This window comes from Sander lucioperca, chromosome 19 (assembly GCF_008315115.2).
Source record: "Sander lucioperca isolate FBNREF2018 chromosome 19, SLUC_FBN_1.2, whole genome shotgun sequence".
Lineage (NCBI taxonomy): Eukaryota > Metazoa > Chordata > Actinopteri > Perciformes > Percidae > Sander > Sander lucioperca.
Window position 1 is genome coordinate 28,009,424 of NC_050191.1, and position 19,637 is coordinate 28,029,060.

General features: G+C 41.6%; 1 long non-coding RNA gene across 1 annotated transcript; it reads left to right on the top strand.

The window, feature by feature from the left end:
- Positions 1-8,510: 8,510 nt before the first annotated feature.
- On the top strand, positions 8,511-19,437 carry LOC118493856. The gene is made up of 3 exons (XR_004895892.1): positions 8,511-8,564; positions 10,950-10,954; positions 19,427-19,437. It is a non-coding gene; the product is annotated as an uncharacterized LOC118493856 (long non-coding RNA).
- Positions 19,438-19,637: the final 200 nt, after the last annotated feature.

Genomic DNA, 19,637 nt, shown 5'->3' on the forward strand with positions numbered 1-19,637 from the left:
AGTATGAGGAACAGTTTGAGGAGATGCAGAGGCACAAATGTTTCTCCATGAAATTATATTATTGTTGATGGTGCAGAGTGACATGGTGTGAACATACAGCAGCACGAATCTGCAGAGTACTGAGTTCTAATTGATCTGTGACTGATGCGTGTCAGAGTGTGTGTGGTTATTCTGTAGCAGCCTGGTGTCATTTGCACGTGACCTAATGATGGTAAACACAGTAGACGGCTGAGCGTAAAGGCACTGCGCTCTGACACAGCACTTCTCCAATCAGAGGCTGCAGATTTATCAACGTATCCGTCCCACTGCCTTCAGATGGCTGCAGGGATTTAATAAACTGTAGGAGAAGCTTTTATATACAGTATAAAGCAGCTGTGAACAACAGATACTGGAAGAATCACTCAAAATAATTCATAGATAAATGCAGTCTTTACCAACGTTCCTGCTTGTGTTTAATCAAATAGTTAATTTACATTATAAGCATTATTCCCTTATTGCTGCACATTTGGTGCAAGTATTTAGTTTGTTCTTATGAATTAAATCACAAAAGTGGCAGCAGAGTGACGTCGCTCCAGAAACAGGTCTAGTTCTGAGATGTCAATTGTCAGCGCATTCTTCAGACCCACTTTCCTCCAAAATCAACACATACTCACTCCTGTCGCGTCATAAAGCCACGCTTGCTCAGGTGCCTTTGGGCGTTTGTTACTGACAAAGCATCATTTTTAGACAGTCTGGGTTGGAACTCTTGGTGTTACTGTTTGATGCTCTGTGTCGGCACGTAAGTTTAACTGATATGCGACACAAGAACGGTACAGTTAGGTTTTGGAAAAGATGGTGGGTGGGGTTACAAAATGTACATTTCAGTGACACACGAGACACGATCCCCGGTCTCCTGGGTGAAAGTCCTGTGTTGTTTGACCCATCCACCACCCCAACCAACCTCCTTATGCAGATTTTCGGACTTTCATACTACTCTCTACCGTTGTCTATTTTAATACTACATCATCTTACAGCGCAGCGGTCGAGCTGCTGCTCTGCCCGGTGCGTTTCATACAGACGCTAAAGCGGGATTTTTGCGTGGGTGTCTTACGCTGAGAGACACTGACCAAGCGTCAGGATTTTACGAGTTGGGAGTGAGAACGGGTTGCCAAAATACATGCTGCCCCAACTGTGCGCGCCATGCTGGGCTCCAAGCCATACGTGTCTAGAGGGTCAAGAACTAGCATTCACATACATTTAAACAAGTGGCATTTAAAGTCAATATGACACCTTTTATCGTCGTTGCAGGCATGACGGTGAGATATGTATGACTGACGTTTGTCAGGGCTGAGTCTGTAAGACCAAACGGTGCACATTTGGATTCCTATATGTACATGTCCCTGAAGCAGGCAGCTGATCTCACCCACACTGGCTTTTCTTATGCCCCATGGGGGGAAGAAGCTAAGAGATATTTGTTCAAACTGACCGCTAAGACACTGCCCATAAACCACAAACTACTGGCACTAGCTTAAGAGACATTAGGCCAATTGAAGCTGAGAGACGGTTTAACGGCCCCTTCTCCTCCCATCAAGAGCTCAAGCAATTTAATCCATGTTTTGCAGCTATTGTAATTCAGCCTCCACTCAAACACCCCAAGATACTTGTAATTACCCGCAATAATTGAGTTTGTGTCAATGTGAAACACAGCTTGGGTTGGACGGGACTGGGAGGAGAGTGCATTTGTTGTGCTCGTTTGGCAGAATGACAGTAATCTAAAGCTGCAAAGACAACAAGCGCGGCACCTATTTAAATGTTTGGTGAAATGAAATGAAATGTGACACAATGAGAGGAAAGGGGAGTGGACCCCACAGCCTCATCCACGGTGCTTGTAATTGACTCGTGTGTGACAGAAACACAATTAATACACAACGTGGTTGATGACAGCTGTGCTACGCAGTGCTACGTTTCAGTCAGGAGGGCTCAATGTTTCACCTGTCTGCCTCTAATTGGAAAAGTTTACCTTCAAACATTCTACGATTGCAGACTGTGTACCCCAAGTGTTATTTGCATGCGCTAGAGTAATATTTGTCAGCCAGAAAGAGCTTATAGGAGAATTGTTTGTATAATGCATCAATTTTAATTTCCTAAAGCAACAGAAGCTTGGAGATTAGGTAGTATCTGATCAAACGATTGCTGGTTTGGTTCCCCAGGATCACAAGTGACAGAGTTCTCCCTCATAACAAGACAATAAGCCTCCAACTGCTCCAGTGAAAACTGCAAACTATAAAACAGTGGCTATATTACTGTGTGCTACAAAGTGAGTGTGAGGGAAAGAAGCAGAACGTTGTGCTCAGCAGACCTAGCGGGTGTAAATACAGAAAATCACAGCAGCATTGGACCGCTGTATCTGGCCTTGTCATTGTTTACACCTACCTTTACAGTATTGTCTGGGCTCTGCTCTGCTTCAACACCGACATCTCTTGGACTGCTGCCTAGACGGTGAGCATAGAGAGTGGCCATGCATGGGGAGCGCAGTGCAGCTGAGTCTGCGGGGAGCACAGGCAGGGCCGTGGGTCAATGCTTTGGCTGACCACCGCGCCAGTTCTGGTGTCCTCTAGAGTCGTCCAGGTGCGTAAATGAGCGGCAGAGCAAGACTGCCAACAGCCAGGCCAAACCACACACGTAACCAAGGCAATGTCCTTCCACCATGTGAGGTCAGTGTATTTATTTTCAGGCTTTGTCACGGCCAGTTTCTCTTGCCATGTGACGGTGTGATGTTGATTTGCAAACAGCGTCATCTGCAGCATCTGTTTGGCCTCGGCCAGCTAGAGGGCAGACCCAGCAACAGGGCTGCTCGGGCTCCTGACCTCCCTGGACCTCTGCAGGCTCTGGGGAGACGAGGGGCAAATCATGAGGGGAAACTTGGAAGTGAATTTCCTCTAAGAATGGATTTCATTGTGTGGCTCCAGCATACATTGTGAGCTTTTGTGCCAATGCATACACACAAACACACACACACACACACACACAACCTGCAACAAAATGACTAGTAAAACGTAGAGCTTTTGTTTGTTTGGTGTCAGGGGCCCAAACCCTGGAACAGTCTCGCTGTTAAACTTACTTCCTTTAAATCTCTCTCTTTTTTTTTTCCATATGTTCTTTTTTTCTGTAAAGCACTTTATTATACTTACTATGCAAATATAATATTATTTTATTAGAAAACAAATAAATACAATGAATGGAAATGTTAAGTTTAATTTTGGAAAATAAATTTTCCATGATAATCTTTGAGATGAATCTTTGATCATCTTCTGATTCTGAATTTTCAATTTGATTTAACTCTGAGTAAAAAAGCAATTACACATTTAAAGTCAAATAAGCCACAGCATGAGCAGCAAAACCAATTTAAAAATAATTCAATTCAATTTCATTGATAGAAATTGGGAGCTGGTTCCACAGGAGAGGAGCCTGATAGCTGAAGGCTCTGCCTCCCATTCTACTTTTAGAGACTCTAGGAACCACAAGTAGCTCTGAATTCTGGGAGCGCAGTGCTCTAGTGGGACAATAAGGTACTAAGAGCTCTTCTAGATATGATGGTGCTTGACCATTTAGAGTTTTGTAGGTCAGGAGAAGGATTTTAAATTCAATCCTGGATTTTACAGGAAGCCAACGCAGAGTAGCTAATACAGGAGAAATATGATTTATTTTCTTAGTTCTTGTCAGAACACGTGCTGCAGCATTCTGGATCAGCTGGAGAGTCTTAAGGGACTTATTTGAACAACCTGATAATAATGTCCAGCCTCAAAGAAACAAATGCATGGACTAGTTTATCTGCATCATTTTGAGACAGAATGTGCCTAATTTCTGCCATGTTACGCAGGTGAAAAAAGGCTGTTCTTGAGGTTTGTTTTATATGGGCGTTAAAGGTTATATCCTGATCAAAGATAATTCTGAGATTCCTCACAGTGGTGCTGAAAGCCAGTGCAATTCCATCCAGAGTAGCTATATCTTTAGATAATAAACTTCAGAGGTGTTTGGGGCCAAGTACAATAATTTCAGTTTTGTCTGAGTTTAAAGGACAATTTCGGCGCAAAACAAACCTAGAGGTTATTAACAGATGTGTACCCACTCTGTCGCTCTCTGGGACATGTTTTCATGCTAATCGAATGAGTTTTTAGCTTGCAAGACGCTAGCGTGGACCGCCGATTAGCTTACAATGCTAGTATTCGGGGCACAGGGAACGTAAAAACAAATCGCTATTTATACCACTAAAAAGGCTCAAAATATCACCACACTTCAACGGTAGCATAATGAGGGTCCCTAAATGTCAACTGAAGCATTGAGAACATTGTAAGTGTACAGACAGTTTATTGAACGAAGAGCTGCGGGAGCTCCGTGAAAGGGCTACGAGAGAGAGAGAGCTACCGGTCCGAACACAGCCTCATACTTCGGGAAACTGGTGGTGTACCTGCGGACATTGTGAAGCTATGACTACCGAACAGGAGTGTCTGTGTTGCACGGAGTAGGACCTGTTGCGTCGCGATGCCCAAGAGACGCAGTGTTTGGTACAGTTTGAAAGTTTCCCCTCTCTGATAAATAGGGCTGGACTTGAAACTTTTTCGGCGACCCAGACTGGAGGGACCAGATGGACAGTTATCCACTGAGTAAGTACACTAGACAAGTTATGCAGAGTGAGATTATTTCAGATATATTGAGCAAATTGCTTTTGATTTTAGTTTGCATCGCCAGCTGTAAGTCATGACTGGTTTTCAAGATGGCGGCGGCATGTAAACATGAATGCAGTGCATCTTAGTCCCAGAAATGCTTGTTACTAACCTAGCTCTGGGGAGTTTTCTCCCCGGAGTCCCTTTGCTTCTTCTTCACCCAGAACATCGCCTTGGAATTGGGTGGCACCTACATCGGGGTCTTGGGTGCAGCTGTCGCTATGGACTTACTACACCCTGCTACGCTCTGCGATTCCCCACAGTGTCCGACTGCGTCCTCCCAGGCTGCTGTGCCACACTACACCCCGTAACGCCCTGCTGTGCCCTACTATGACATGAACTACTACGACTACCATTGTGGTCACTGTTTCACTATCTTTATTGTGACTATTATTGCCACCACTCATCACATCCCCAACCGGTGCCGTCAGACACCGCCTACCAAGAGTCTGGGTCTGTCCGAGGTTTCTTCCTAACAAAAAAAAAAAAAAGGGAGTTTTTCCTCGCCACTGTCGCAATAGCTACTGCTAATGCTTGCTCTTGAGGCAACCACTGTAATAGTTGGGGCTTCGTAAACTACAGAGTGTGGTCTAGACCTACTCTATCTGTAAAGTGTCTCTAGATAACTCTTGTCTATGATTTAATCTATCTTTTCAATAAACTGTCTGTACACTTACAAAGTTCTCAATGCTTCGGTTAACATTTAGGGACCCTCATTATGCTACCGTTGAAGTGTGGTAATATTTTGAGCCTTTTTAGTGGTATAAATAGCTATTTGTTTTTACATTCCCTGTGCCCCGAATACTATACGTGCTAGCGTCTTTCAAGCTAAAAACTAGATTAGCATGAAAACATGTCCCAGAGAACGACAGAGTGGGTTTACATCTGTTAATAACCCCTAGGTTAGTTTTGCGCTGGAATTGTCAGAATCAGAAAATTCTAAAATTCTCTTCATCCAGGATTTTTTTATTTCCTCAATGCATGCTTTAAGTTATGAATTAGTATTAATAGGTTGCTATAGGTTTCCTATATTTTCACATATACTGTATCTCCCCCAGCACACTTCCTCAATTGCCAAACCTTTGAGATCCCTCTGTGTGATCCTTGTGGGCCCAAAAGTCTTTGGGCTTGTCATATTTAGTCCATATCCCGCGGGGCCTGATATTTGTGCCATGTGCTTCCTCTGTGTAAGGTATTAATCCTCATTAGGCTGTAGTGAGGCTCTCATTGACTGCTCCGAGGTCTTTGAACCTGGGGGAAGCCTTCTGTGTGCCTTCAGAGGTGTAAAACGCGGCCCAGTTCTGTCCAGGGAGAGCCGCCATGCTGATTCCACTGAGAATGTGTGATCTCGTTTCTGTTCAAATGGGGATTTACTCCACCAATTCCTTTATCAATTTCACATGTTGGATAATTTAGACATCAAATAAATAATAAACAATAAATACGGAGTAAGAAGCCTGATATCATAGCTTCCTCATGGTTGCATCCCAATGCCTCCCCAATCTGTCTCCAAGAACACCTTTGTGGATCTTAGTAGTCTTAACGTGACGAATGGTTCAGATAACGGCGCACTTTGTGTCTGAAGAAATTCATGGAATGGAAAGTGACAAAATAAGTTGTGTGTAAAATAAAAACAGAAAGCTTGAGAGAAAAGCTCCAACTCATACTACTATCTCACCTCAGCACAGCATCACTGCATGATGTCAGAGATATTGTCGTTTTTTGAAAAATGTACATAAATGTTTGGACACAGCCCCCCTCAAATCTGACAGCATACAGGTGGAGGAGCAGTTACTTTGAAGTTTGGGGTATTTTGGTGGAAAATAGGCCGGAGACTGTCCGCTGAGAGAAGATGTCTCAGAACCACATCTGTTTCTGGAGCAACGTCACTTTACTGCCACTTTGTGCTTTTTTTTTAATCAACAATAGCAAATACTTGGAGCAATGAAGGAATACTGCTTAAAAATAACTACACACTAATTGACACATATGAGTTTGGACTGGTTGGTTAACTCATTATTCTGTTGTTTATGAGGGAGACGTACTACAGCGGCTCGTCAATACTGTGTGTCATTGCCTCCTTTCCAACTTTCTTTTATAGCAAAAGTAACATTTTGTGTTATTCCTGAGATGCATGATGGTGCAAACGATGTGTCACATTTCACGATATGATGTGACCATTTATGACGTGAAAGAAGACTGGTTGGTCATGCAAATGAATGATCAACATTTCTCCATTATTTATTTCTATCATCATTTTACAAATGAACTAAAAACCCACACCATCTGCCTCTGGCTGGAGATTAGTGCCACTCTGAACCATCCAGACAACAATATGATAATATATAATATCCTGGAGAAGCCGTTTCTTCATTTGTTGCGCTCTTGTCGTCATGCGTCACTGTGATTGGCTGTTTCAGTGCGCTGAGACTAGTGATTCAATTCAATTCAATTATATTTATATTGTCCAATCACAACAGAAGTTATCACAGGACACTTTACAGATAGAGTTGGTCTACACTACACTCTATAATTTACAAAGACCCAACAGTTTCCCACGAGCAAGCATTTGGTGCGACAGTGGCGAGGAAAAACTTCCTTTTTACATGTAGCAGTAACTGATGTCTAGGGGTTATTTAATAATTACCACACTCTAAGATCTTTATGCCACTCTATACAGCCCTTTTGCACGTTGTGCTGCTGCACCTACACAAACCACAACACACACTGAGTACAGTTTGCACTTCATTAAAATAGAGCCCAGAAACGTTCTTTCAGAACAAGTTTTTTATATGAATGTGTTGCTACTTTAGGCTGAGCTCAGAAGCATCTTGTCCTGTATAATAGTGGTCCTGATAATCAGCAGTAGCGTGCCTCTTAATTCTGCTGGGTGTTCTTGCCTTATTACTGTTAACATGTGGTGTTTGGAAAACAAACAAACAAGTAGAAATATTTTTTGATATGATATCACAAAGCAGCCTGCCCATACTCATCACCGTGTTATGAAGTGAATATGGAGATTTGTGGAGATAAATGAAAGGTGACAACAGTCTATAATGAGTTAGAGGTGATGAGTAATAAATAACTGGCTCAGTGTCCAATTTCCCAAACAAGGTTATATGGGTGCATTATGTGAGAAGTGATGGCTGGGCTTTATTTCAAGCTGGCGCATGACTGATATGCATGGCTTACTTTTGTAATTGTCTAGGTGCATTGGACCCAAAGACGGACATAGCAATCTTTTCAGCCTAGTAATGTAGTATGTGCTAAAATGGCTTCAGAAGTGAATTATCACTTTGCTCCCTGGCACAGGGATTCAGCCGCCCCTAGAGATCAACATCGCAGTCACCTCACCTCTGATGCATCACAGATACACTAAATGGTGCAGACTAATCATACATTTCCAGTATGTAGGGTAGCAGGTAGCACGGCGCCCTGCTGGGCGGACTGACCGTCCTGGAAGTGGAAGGTCGCTCAGAGCCCTCTGGGAAATGGGCGCAGGTACATGTGTCTCAGAGGGACCTATGAACGAACCCAGTCCTAATTATATGGTACTGTGATGGCATTGAAAGCCCTCTAAAGTCCAGAAGGGGTGCCATTACTAATACAGTAGTTATTTTGTTTCACGTAGACAGTAACTTTACAGCTGTCAAAATCTCCTGGCTGCAGTCCACTGCCTCGCCAATCACGCTCCAAAAACTCTTTTGCGTCTTTCACATGTCTTTGTAGTCTCGACACATTGAATTGCACAAATGGGGATAATGGCACACACTCTATTTTTGAAAGCTGTCCTGTTGTCGCTAGTCTACATCCACGATGTTCCACTTCCATGATTGCTCCGGTACCGCCAGAAATTCTGCTGTGTTGGCGTTCTAACCTCTGGTGGATTTGTGAGGACTATGGTTAACTGCTCATCAGATCTCTGCAGGGTAAATCCAGACAGCTAGCTAGACTATCTGTCCAATCTGAGTTTTCTGTTGCACGACTAAAACTACTTTTGAACATACACATGTTCCACCAAAACAAGTTCCTTCCCGAGGCTATTTTGCAGCGGCACCGTGGCTCCGTCCGGAGCTTAGCACCGCCCAGACAATTATTGTGAATCACAATCAGATAAATACTTAGTTCCTGTCCTTTTTCTCATACTGACCTCAGCAGATGACCAACTGACACAGCCCATCACCCCCATGAAATCAAAGTTCACCTGAAAAAAATGAAAAACAAAGCACCTAGACAAGACAAAATAGACACCATCCTGATCAAGCAAGCACCAGAAGTATACTTGAACCAGCTCTCTCTCCTTTTCACCACCTGTCTTACCACTGGTTACTTTCCCTTGCCCTGGAAAACCATAGTCACAATGATCCATAAACCTGGAATAGATCCTAAACACCCCACCAGGACTTCAGCCTTCTTAGTCACATTGGAAAACATGGGACTCCTGGGCATTCACCAAGCTGGCTTCCGCAAAAACAGATCCACTACTGATAACATCCTCAGGCTATCAGAAGCAATCACTCGAAGTTTCATTAAGAAAGAATTCACCCAAGCAGTTTCTTTTACAAAGAAAAGGCGTTTGATAAGATGTGGCACAACAGACTACTCTACAAACTACAGGACAAAAAACTACAAATACCACTTCCCATCTACAACCTCATTTCAAGTTTTCTTCATAACCGGCAAATTACAATCAAGGTCTAGACTTCTCTCTCCACTTCTTTCACTCCTGAAGCCGGTGTCCCACAAGGTGCAGTACTCAGTCACCTCCTTTTTCTCATCTATATTTCCGACGTCTACTATCCCCATCCCACCAAAGGACATGTCTCACAATTTGATGTCTGATGACGTCTGTTACTGGACACACTCAAAATCAATCCCACTGGCTGCCAAAAAATTCTAGACATGTATCACTGAAATAGAAACCTGGTCCAACAAGTGGAGAACCAAATGTAAGCCTTCCAAAACCCAACTCATCATCTTCACCAAAAACAACCAACTCAAATCAATGATCCATCTCACCCTCCATAACACTCCCCTCACCCTGGTCAAAGAAGCAAAGTTTTTAGGAGTCACATTTCAAAGAAACATGTCATGGACCACCCACATAAATAACCTGGAAAAAAAAGGAAATCAAAGACTTAACCACCTCAAAGCACTCAGCGGACACAATGGAATGGATCGCAAATGGATCTGAATGAAGAAACGTAAAAAACCTCGACCCCAGCTCCCTCCCTCAGCCGAATAGTGAGGGGAACAGATCAAGGCAGCAACATAATCAAAGCCCTGGAACCATACAGGAGACTTTCTGGTCTCCATCACCTAATTAATACCGTCGTTCGGCACGGTCTGCATGCTGACACACTGGTGGACAACAGTGCTGCAGATAGGGGAGACACGATGTAGCCCAGTTTACCTCACACTCAAGTCAGTGCAGGACAAACACCCAGAGCTACGGGAGAAGCTGGAGAAGCATAGCTTTCTCCCTACCGAATTAGGCTCATAAAGTAATGATTAAAAAGCCGAGGATAGCAGCGGAAAATATCGGCCCGACCCGGCCCGTGTTCGGGCTCGGGCTCGGGCAGAGAATCTAAACTCTAGCAATGACACAGCTTATTCAGGAAGCACAATGGGCCACTGGAACCCACCTCTCCATAATCCTGCAAAACATACCACCATAATCCCAATTCATAACCCACAATTACATTTTCACACTAACATCATTTCCTTGACCCCATTTACACTCTACATACCTTATCTATAGTTCTTTTCATTATTCCCTTCTATTTATTAAGCTAATTTAATACTTTTTAACCTTCTTTTTTTAACCTTCCTTTTTCTTTTTCTTTTTGTAGTAGATATTTTAATTTTCACGACTGCTAGACAACCCCCCAACCAGTGCATGAATAAATTGGGCTCCTCCTTCAGCTCCTCCCCTCACATGCTGTCTTTATAGATAGAAAAGGGCACAAGCCCTGAATTATTGCCCATGCACAAGACAAACTGACTGACTGACTTTTCCCCTCCATTTGCATATTCTGAGTGAATATACTTCATGCTGTGGGCCGTTTGTGAACATGTTGGGCAGGGCGTGTCTTATAATCAGTAATCCTGTTATTGGTGCATGTTTTTCAGGCCAATGAATTTTTGAACTTTTAATAGCTGCTTATTGGTTCCATGGATTAGTATTGAACAGAAGCTAATAGGATTTGGCACGATGCTTCCAGTTTTAGCTCAGTTGAATGTCAGGGATGGTTTGGGGGATGGGACCATTACGCATTCATTGAGTAATACTTTTATTCACGGGTCACTCCTGGTGTGCTGCAAATGTTTTGTACTCTGGAATCTCCCTTCAGTTGAGTTACTTTTTTTGGATGAATAGTGGCTGCCTCTCGTATTACTGATTGTGCCAACATTGTGTTTGGAGGACTCTTTAAGGGGAGGCACCCCAGGTGAATAAGAAAAATATAGATAATAGATATCACCATGAAACTTCCCCAGTTGAGTACTGACATTCAGACAAATATGTTTTGTATTACAAGTTTTCTAAAACGTTTTTAGGCATAAAATGTTACATGAATTAGGCTACAAACAATATCTGAACAAATCCCTCTGTAAAAACCTTCAGAATATAAGGATATAAGGATTATAAAATATCATACATTTTGCAAGACATTACAGGTGAATAGGGTAAAACATTTTAACTAACAGATATTAACATGAAACCTCCCCAGTTGACCTGTATTTTTGTATTACAAGTTTTCAGAATGTTTAATGTTTAATTATCTAAACAAGGCATTATCTAATGCTAACCTTTGGTGAATTTAAGGGGAGTAAAATAAACATCTAAATGTGAATTTGGAATGTTTTATACCTAATAGTTTGAAAGAAGACATGCTATGGAAGCGAAATAGCCCAAAAACTCAAAATTGAAAAATGATGGTTCTGCCTGTAGTGTCTCTCCTTGAAAGAAGAGGCGTTTGGGTGGTGAAAATATAAACATATGTTATGTCGACAACACCATGCAGGTCATTGAAATCCTAATAACTAATTAAACTGTAAACATGAAATGTTACACTTCTAGGCCATTGTCAGACTCATAATGGAGAATTTCAAAAGAAAAGGGTTAAACTTTTATATCCTTCACGCTTCTTCCTTGTTAAAACCTGGTACCTACATTACCCACAATGCAACTCAACCTCCACCGATCCGGAGATTGCGGTGTCTATGTATAGTGTTTTTGTATGTACAGTGCAATTCTTCATGTCATTACGTGTTGTAAAATTGGAGAGTGTGTCTCTTTGATTATGTGTTATTCATTTTCAGCATTTTCTTCCTAAATGAGACATATTTGTTGTCAGTGGTGAAGACGTGTTCTTCATTTACTTGTGTTTTCTTAAATTGAGTGCGTTGAGCACTCAGCCACCGTACGGAGAAGAAAAATAATCATATAAAGAAATATACTGTAGAGTTCTTGGTTGATGTGATCTGATGTTACCTTGAATTATTAAGAATGAACATGAAGAATAAAGTACAACAAACCCTATCACAAACAATAGAACTAAGAAATAAAATAAATCTGAGTTAAATCTGAAGCTCTGAGAAACCCTCTCTGAATTTGTGTTATTTTTGTTGTTGTTGGTATTAATACTTTGAGGGCATGATTTCATTGGGCTCTTTGGATATCCTTCCTGATCCATCACACACTGACAATTAGTGACAATTATAGAGCCCCGGTCTAATTAAGCTGTCAGAAAGCATGTATATAAATGAAGCCGCGTCGGTAGTTTGCCGCATGACAGGCTGTAGTGAGATTTTCCACTGGTTCGACACGGTGTGCAGCGCAGGCCTCCTGAGAGTGTGTGAGTGTGTGTGTGTGTGTGTGTGTGTGTGTGTGTGTGTGTGTGGGTGTGTTAATTATATGTTCAGATGTGCCCATTCCTTGAATACTGCTACCCCTTTCTATTCACACACAAAACACACACACTGGACTCTTGCTGAATGGGGTCAAGACAAGAAGTATTAAAAGATATGTTTTTAATTTTACCGTAACATGATTTTACCATAATTCTATCTTAAAAGTCAGTTCTATTAATTCAGGAAGCAGTAATGTCCTGCAAATGTTTCCTGTTTTGCTCTGATGTGTGGTTTGGTGTTGAGAGGGAAAATCACGAGTTTGGGACCATATTCTTCATAAAATATGAATGACCATAGAACAAATGCAAAACTTCAATACATTTATATGTATATATTTATATGTATATATATATATATATATATATATATACACACAGTATATAAATCATGACCCCAGTGATTAGACTACTGTCTGCATTACAGTTACTGAATTAATCTATGAAATAATCTCATAAAAATGTTGTTTCTATTACGTTTAAAGCCTACTCTTTTATCCATTTATGATTTTGTGCAAAACAACATAACGTTTTGTAGTTGAACCATTAACATTTACATACAGAACAAAGAAATCTTCTCAAACCACCCCCAAAGTAAAATTGTTTTTACAGCCCTGAATGCCACTATGCACAGCTCTACTCAAAAGAATAGTCGATGGCCAACACTATGAAAATAAGAACAAGGTTTTGAAAAAGTCATTCATTCTTTAAGTACCCCTAGGTATTTAATTTATTTTTCTCACACCTACAGTAATTATCATTGTAAAAAAGGGCTTTGTGTAAGTGAATAACTATGTTATTGAACTCTATTATATTGATTCTCTATGGACCTCTGTGTAATATACATAATTTATACTACCAATACATGGCAATTATTTATTTTGCAGGTAATTAACAGTGCATCCTTCTTTTGGATTCCTTGGAACAGCGTGCTCCACTCAGCTCTGAACATGAGAGATCTTTGTTTGTATGAAATCATTTCAGGGACATTACTGCTGGCTTTCTCTCATTACTTTCCACTCGTCTGGCCGTGTCCCCAGGGGTAAAAGCTGGCAGCAAGAGCCCATTCTAGATTCTGTTTGTGCTTTAAAATTGATAAGTGAATCAGAAGAGTATTACATATTAATTATTAATTTCACATTGTGGGGCAGAAAAAGGAATCACCAGATCAAACTTGCTTAAATGAAGCAAAGGTGCAGCAGTGCACCTCCTGCATACCAATGGACTGTTTGAACACCCAACGTGTAATGGAATGATACTCTGTGGACTCCACAGGGACTGCTCATTCTCCAACCGGGCCCACACTTTATCACAACTTGGGTTTTATTTTCATCAACAGGGCCAATGGTGCTTTTTCTGTTTTTTCTGGTTGCAACACATTCTCACTCCCATCGCGTCAGAAAGCGATGTTCGGTCAGGTGCCTTTGGCGTTTGTTATTGACGCAAAAAGTCTCCTTTAGCGTCATATCTAGACGCGCTTGTTCGGGACTCTTGGCGTCACTTTTTGATGCTGGGTTGGGACGTACGTTTAACTGACATGCGGCACAACAACGGGACAGTAAGGTTTAGGAAAAGATGGTAGGTGGGATTACAAAATGTACGTTTCAGTGACACGCGGGACAAGAACGGGACATGAACCCCGGTCTCCTGGGTGTAAGTCCTGTGTTGATTGACCCATCCACCACCCAAACCTGCCTCCTTACACTGATTTTTGGTCTGTCATACTACTCACTACCATTGTCTCTCTTTATACTACGTCATCTTACAGCACCACGGTTGAGCTGCTGCTCTGCCCGGTGCGTTCCATACAGACACTAAAGGGGGATTTTTGCGTCGGTATCTGGCGCTGAGAGACACTGACCAAGCGTCAGGATTTTACGAGTGCGGAGTGAAAACGGGTTGGTTGCTGAGATCTCAGGATGCAGAGACAATGCCAAATTTAGGTTCAACTAGGCAGTAATCATGAGCAGTCAGAAAACGATACAGGTTTAAAGCAAACGCCCAGGTTAGCCACATTTATTTGGGTAAAACAGCAAAGATATACTAGAGAAACTGTACATGGTGCACGTCTGTCACAGCCTGGTCTCCTTGTTCAACTTTGGCCTGCACTTCCTGCCCTCGTTCAGCACCTTCATGGATTTCCTGTGCAGTGAGCGTTCATTAGCATGCTAGCTTTATAACAATGAACATGAATACTTAGACCATCATACAGACTGTAGCCAACAGCTTAGCTACCACTGATGTAATTTCTGTCGACACACTAACTCAACACAGTAACACATTGACTACGTTTACATGCACATCATATTCGGTTTTTGCCCTTATTCTGAAATCACAGCTGCTTCTCATAATCCTAATTGGCAAACAAAAACACAGCAAATCTCCAAACCATGCAAATAACAACTGTTAAAACATGCAACACATCTACTACTAAAACCAAATGAAAACTACACACTGCTAGAACTCAAACTGGGCAATTTGGGCAATGGTTGCAAACCAAAACATGCAACTTTGGGAACAAAATGAAAAGCTGCCTACAGTCACATCCTGACATATGCAGCTCTGCAAAAAATAGGATAGTTTTCAAAGTGTTGGAGCATGTGAACACAGCCTCCCTCATTATTACTTCAACCGGCTTCTTGAAAAGGTTGCCGTTTGAACGTTTGTGCATATCCAAAAACCTGTGGATACCTAAGTCTTTGATAATGTTTAAGGGCGTTTTCACACCTGAAAGTCCGAACCAAGGTCTGGACCAAGGTTCATGTTTTTGTTACATTGTATACATTTGATCCGGTAAGTTGTGGTTTCACACTGCAGTTATGCAAGCGCACTAAAGATCTATACGTGACAAAACTACGTCCTGCCGTCATCACATACGTGAGCTGCATCTCCAGATACTTATAATTGATTGGTTTGTTGACGGGCTTCCCCGTCCTCTCGTATCTCTCTCTGTGTCGGAGTTTTTTCAGCTGACTGCTGCTCTCCTCTACTGCCGCGGCTCTTTTTGTTTTGTTGTTGAGAAGCGAGACACGGCAACTTTCTTTCTGGAGAATTTATTCAGAGACAAATGGAAACCTACACTGTACATTTACTAGGCCCACCACTTAACAAATAAACTGCTGATGTATTCTCAGCTCTGATAGCTGACAGCTGTCTGCTCTGAACGCATTCACCGTTACTCTCTCATGTAGCCTACACACTAAGCACCGAGCTATTCCTTAAAGGAGCTTCCCCGGTCTTCTAACACAAGGAGAGCCTGCCAGAGCTTCTTCTATTTGGTCCGAAAGTCCGAACCATCCAAAAAATGCTTTCACACTATAAACAAACTGGACCATGGTTCAGTTTGTTCCGGACCGAGACCACCTCTTTTTATTGGACCAAAATTTGGTCTTTTGATCCGGACCATGGTGCGGGGGAGGTTTCACACCTGTAATTTTGGTTCGGATCAAACTAAAAAGTCCGAAAGTCCGGACCAAATAAGGTATGTGTGAAAACACCCTAAAAGTAGCTGTGTTTCTACTTCTTTATTTTTGGCCATGCATCTCTACTGCAACCCTGCAAACTGTTGGCTGATTGGTTTGTGAACAGTAACCATAGCAACACACAGAGTTGACCGTAAACCATAAACAGCCCGTAAACTGTCACAAACTGCGGTAAAACCCTGATTGAGACTCAGATTCTGAATGCCCTGTATACATGTCCAAAGAATGCTTCTAAAACCTGAGTAATACCGGAATATCCCACGTCTTAATCGGAAAATGCTAAATTCTGGACTCTTTCTGAATATCTACAGAATATGCTGTTTGCATGACCTGTTTCAAATTTTGAATATTTTCATATTCGGAATAATAGTGGAATATTAGTCTGCATGTACACATGCTCAGTATTGGCCTTTGTTTTTTTTTTCATTAGATTTGTTGATAATAGAAAATAAAGGAATGGCAGCCTGAAACTTCAAATTAATTCTGACAACAAAAAATCACATTTCAGTAAGCTCCTCATATCGTCCTCTTATGTGAGAAGCATACAGTAAATGGAGGTGAGACATTTAGTCACATTAGAAATGCATACCATTTGATATTGGCCCTTGTCCAGATAAGCCATTAGGATTTGATCTCTTGCTGTTTTAGCTGTCACGCTGGAATCCTTCAGAGACAAATGTCTCAAAAGAATACAAACTTCACAGGCTTTGATTTACTAAGGACCCTCAATTATAAGAGCTTCATCTCTAATGTTGTAATAAGGACAACCTTTATATTGTTAATATAGTCTGGTAGTCCAGTCCATGGAGAATAAATAGATATGTACCATGAGAGGTGAAACAGTGCATTGTCCGCCAAAAACATAGTGCTCCACATCTTGCCCAAACTATTCATATTTGAGTTTGATAAAAAAATAGCAGGTTAATGAACTTGATCTTTCTTCCCACTGTCATGTGTTAGAGACTAAAAAACACTACTCACAAAACCAAAAAACCAAGGATGCAAAATGATGTCTCATATTCATAACATTGATTCATAATGTATTTACATTGACAGACAAGTGTAATATAATTTTTTTTTAGAGCGGAACTGAAATGTCTGTCATGAGCGATCTAATTGAATAAAGTAAGTATTTCCTTGCCAGGGTTTCCGTTTCTCTCTCTTCCCCTCCGCCCACATACTGTAAGTAAAGGTGGATCTCCTTCCATTTGTGTGGAGCCTGAACACTCTTTTGGCAGGAAAATGATCCATCATACATGAATCATTCTGAGGGATTGGGATGCAAGCAGACAGAGCATAATAGTGCAAGATTAGGGGGAGAGAGAGCGGGGTTGACAGGAGGTTACACTGCAGCTGAATGAAAGTCGGTGCACAGTGGGTGAGACAGTACTGCAGAGCAGCGTGAGGTGCAAGTGGTTATTAAGGCTGTAACGGTTCACGTACTTGTGCAGAGCCATCACGGTACGGGGGTCACGGTCCGGTGAACACAGAACACACGGTATGTAGATTGATGCACGTAATGTGGAGCCAAACATCGAAACATCAAAAATCTATAAGCGATCTGACGGAAAACAGTATCTGTGAAATATAACGTCTTCTTGTGCTTTGTTGAGCTGTTTCATTGACACTCCCCCCACTGCACCACCCAAATCTCCGCATTGCTTTTTTTGGTGTGAATGCCCCGTTACCCATTCACCGGGATGTGCTTTGAATGTCTAAATAAAGCCAAAGTGAAACTAATTGAAACACTTCTCCTAATGCACAACTCTATATTTGTATTATTCTATGTCATTTCAGTTTCACAGCATCAGAGATGCTTTTATAGCCTGTTGTGACCTGTTGCATTTTGTGAAAGGGTTTGTTCAGTGTTCATACAGTGTAAGACACAAGTGTTTGAAATGTTCGTTATTTAATAATGAAAATAGTTTCCCAAAGTTGCCAGACAGCAAACTGTCACCGACAAGATGGTTTCTATCTTTTACATACTGTCTGTTAAAAAAAAATGACAAAAAAAACATATCCTTGTGCATTTGGTTTTTTTTCCAGCTGTACCAATCTTGCACTGAACCGTGACCCCTAACCTGGGTACTGTATGAACCGAACCGTGACTCCAGTGTACTGTTACATTCCTAGTGGATTTATAGGTATCTGTACTATTCCTTAAGGGCTTCTGATGCCTGATGCAGCACCGGCTGAGACAGGAGATAGTGACCGTTACGCATTGTAACCTTAGCTCAGGCCCATGCCTCTCTAATGCTGAATCCAAGGTTGTCCCTTGCAGACTTTGGTCATACATACAGTACATACTTATTTCTGTAAGCACAAACAGTGCAGGAGGATCTCCTGGGCAGTGTTTACTGCTTGTCTGACAGCTAGTAGAATGGTTAGACATGTTTTAGATCCTAGGCCAGGTGTGTAAACCACCTCTGAGTCTCAGGGGAATCATTTGACCTACAGGGAACACCATGGCTCTTATACAGAGCCATAAGACCCCCTCCTTTCCAAGCTAACCCTTATCCCACTCGTACTGTGACACTTTGGTATTTTTCAACCCATAACTAAAACCCTGTTATTAGGTGATGTTAAAGAGGAGGTATTTTCCCCACAGAATAACAATCTGAGTCTGTCAGGGGCAAAAACAGCAGTTTTAGTGGACGTACATTGACGCTTAACATTTGTCCTGTAGGTTTACATTACAGGCCGGTTCACGGCTGATGGTTACAGCACTGTCGCTCAATACTGGACCAAATTCATAGGTTTTTGTTCACATTAGTCGCTTAGACACCAGTGCATAGGAAAATATTGTTCATGTTGAAAAATACCGAAAATGACCCTTTAACATTAACATAACAATTATGGTTGTTTCAAATACAGATCACTTTATACGAAGGCTTGTCAAAGTCCGGACCATGGTCTGCATCCAGACCGAATGGCAAGTCTATCCAGACCCAGCCCATAGCTCGTGTTATTAATATAATATTTTAACATTTTCTAAATACATTTTCCATTGATCAATTCATTTGGGATGACGTTGAATATACACTAGAGCTGCTGTGGAGGCAAAGCTTTTTTTTGTTATTTGAGTAGGCTACTGAATAAAGTTGGGTACCAATACCGAATTCCAGGTAGTGGAATCGGTATAAAAGTTGAACAGGATAACCGAGTACACAATTTGAACGTATGTTGCTTAAAAATTCTAAACGAGCTGATAAATGTTATTTTGTTATTGCAATTGTTTCGGACCTCTGACCTTGAATAAAAAGCAGCGGATCTTTGAGTAATACGTTTGAGAACCCTTGCTTCATACCAAGTTGATTCTCTGAATTTTGAGCTTGTATTTTTGTCACTGGACTCTTGACTTTTATTTCACCCATATTACATCTAGTATGCTATGCTTACATCATGCCTGCTAGATTGCAGTGCTTCCCTGTTGTGCACCATGATGAAGTTGTGCACTCTGGAGAATCTTCACCATGAGATCAGCGTGAACTACATGTGCTCCGATATTACTGTAGCAGATGTAAAGATCAAGAGTCCAGCGG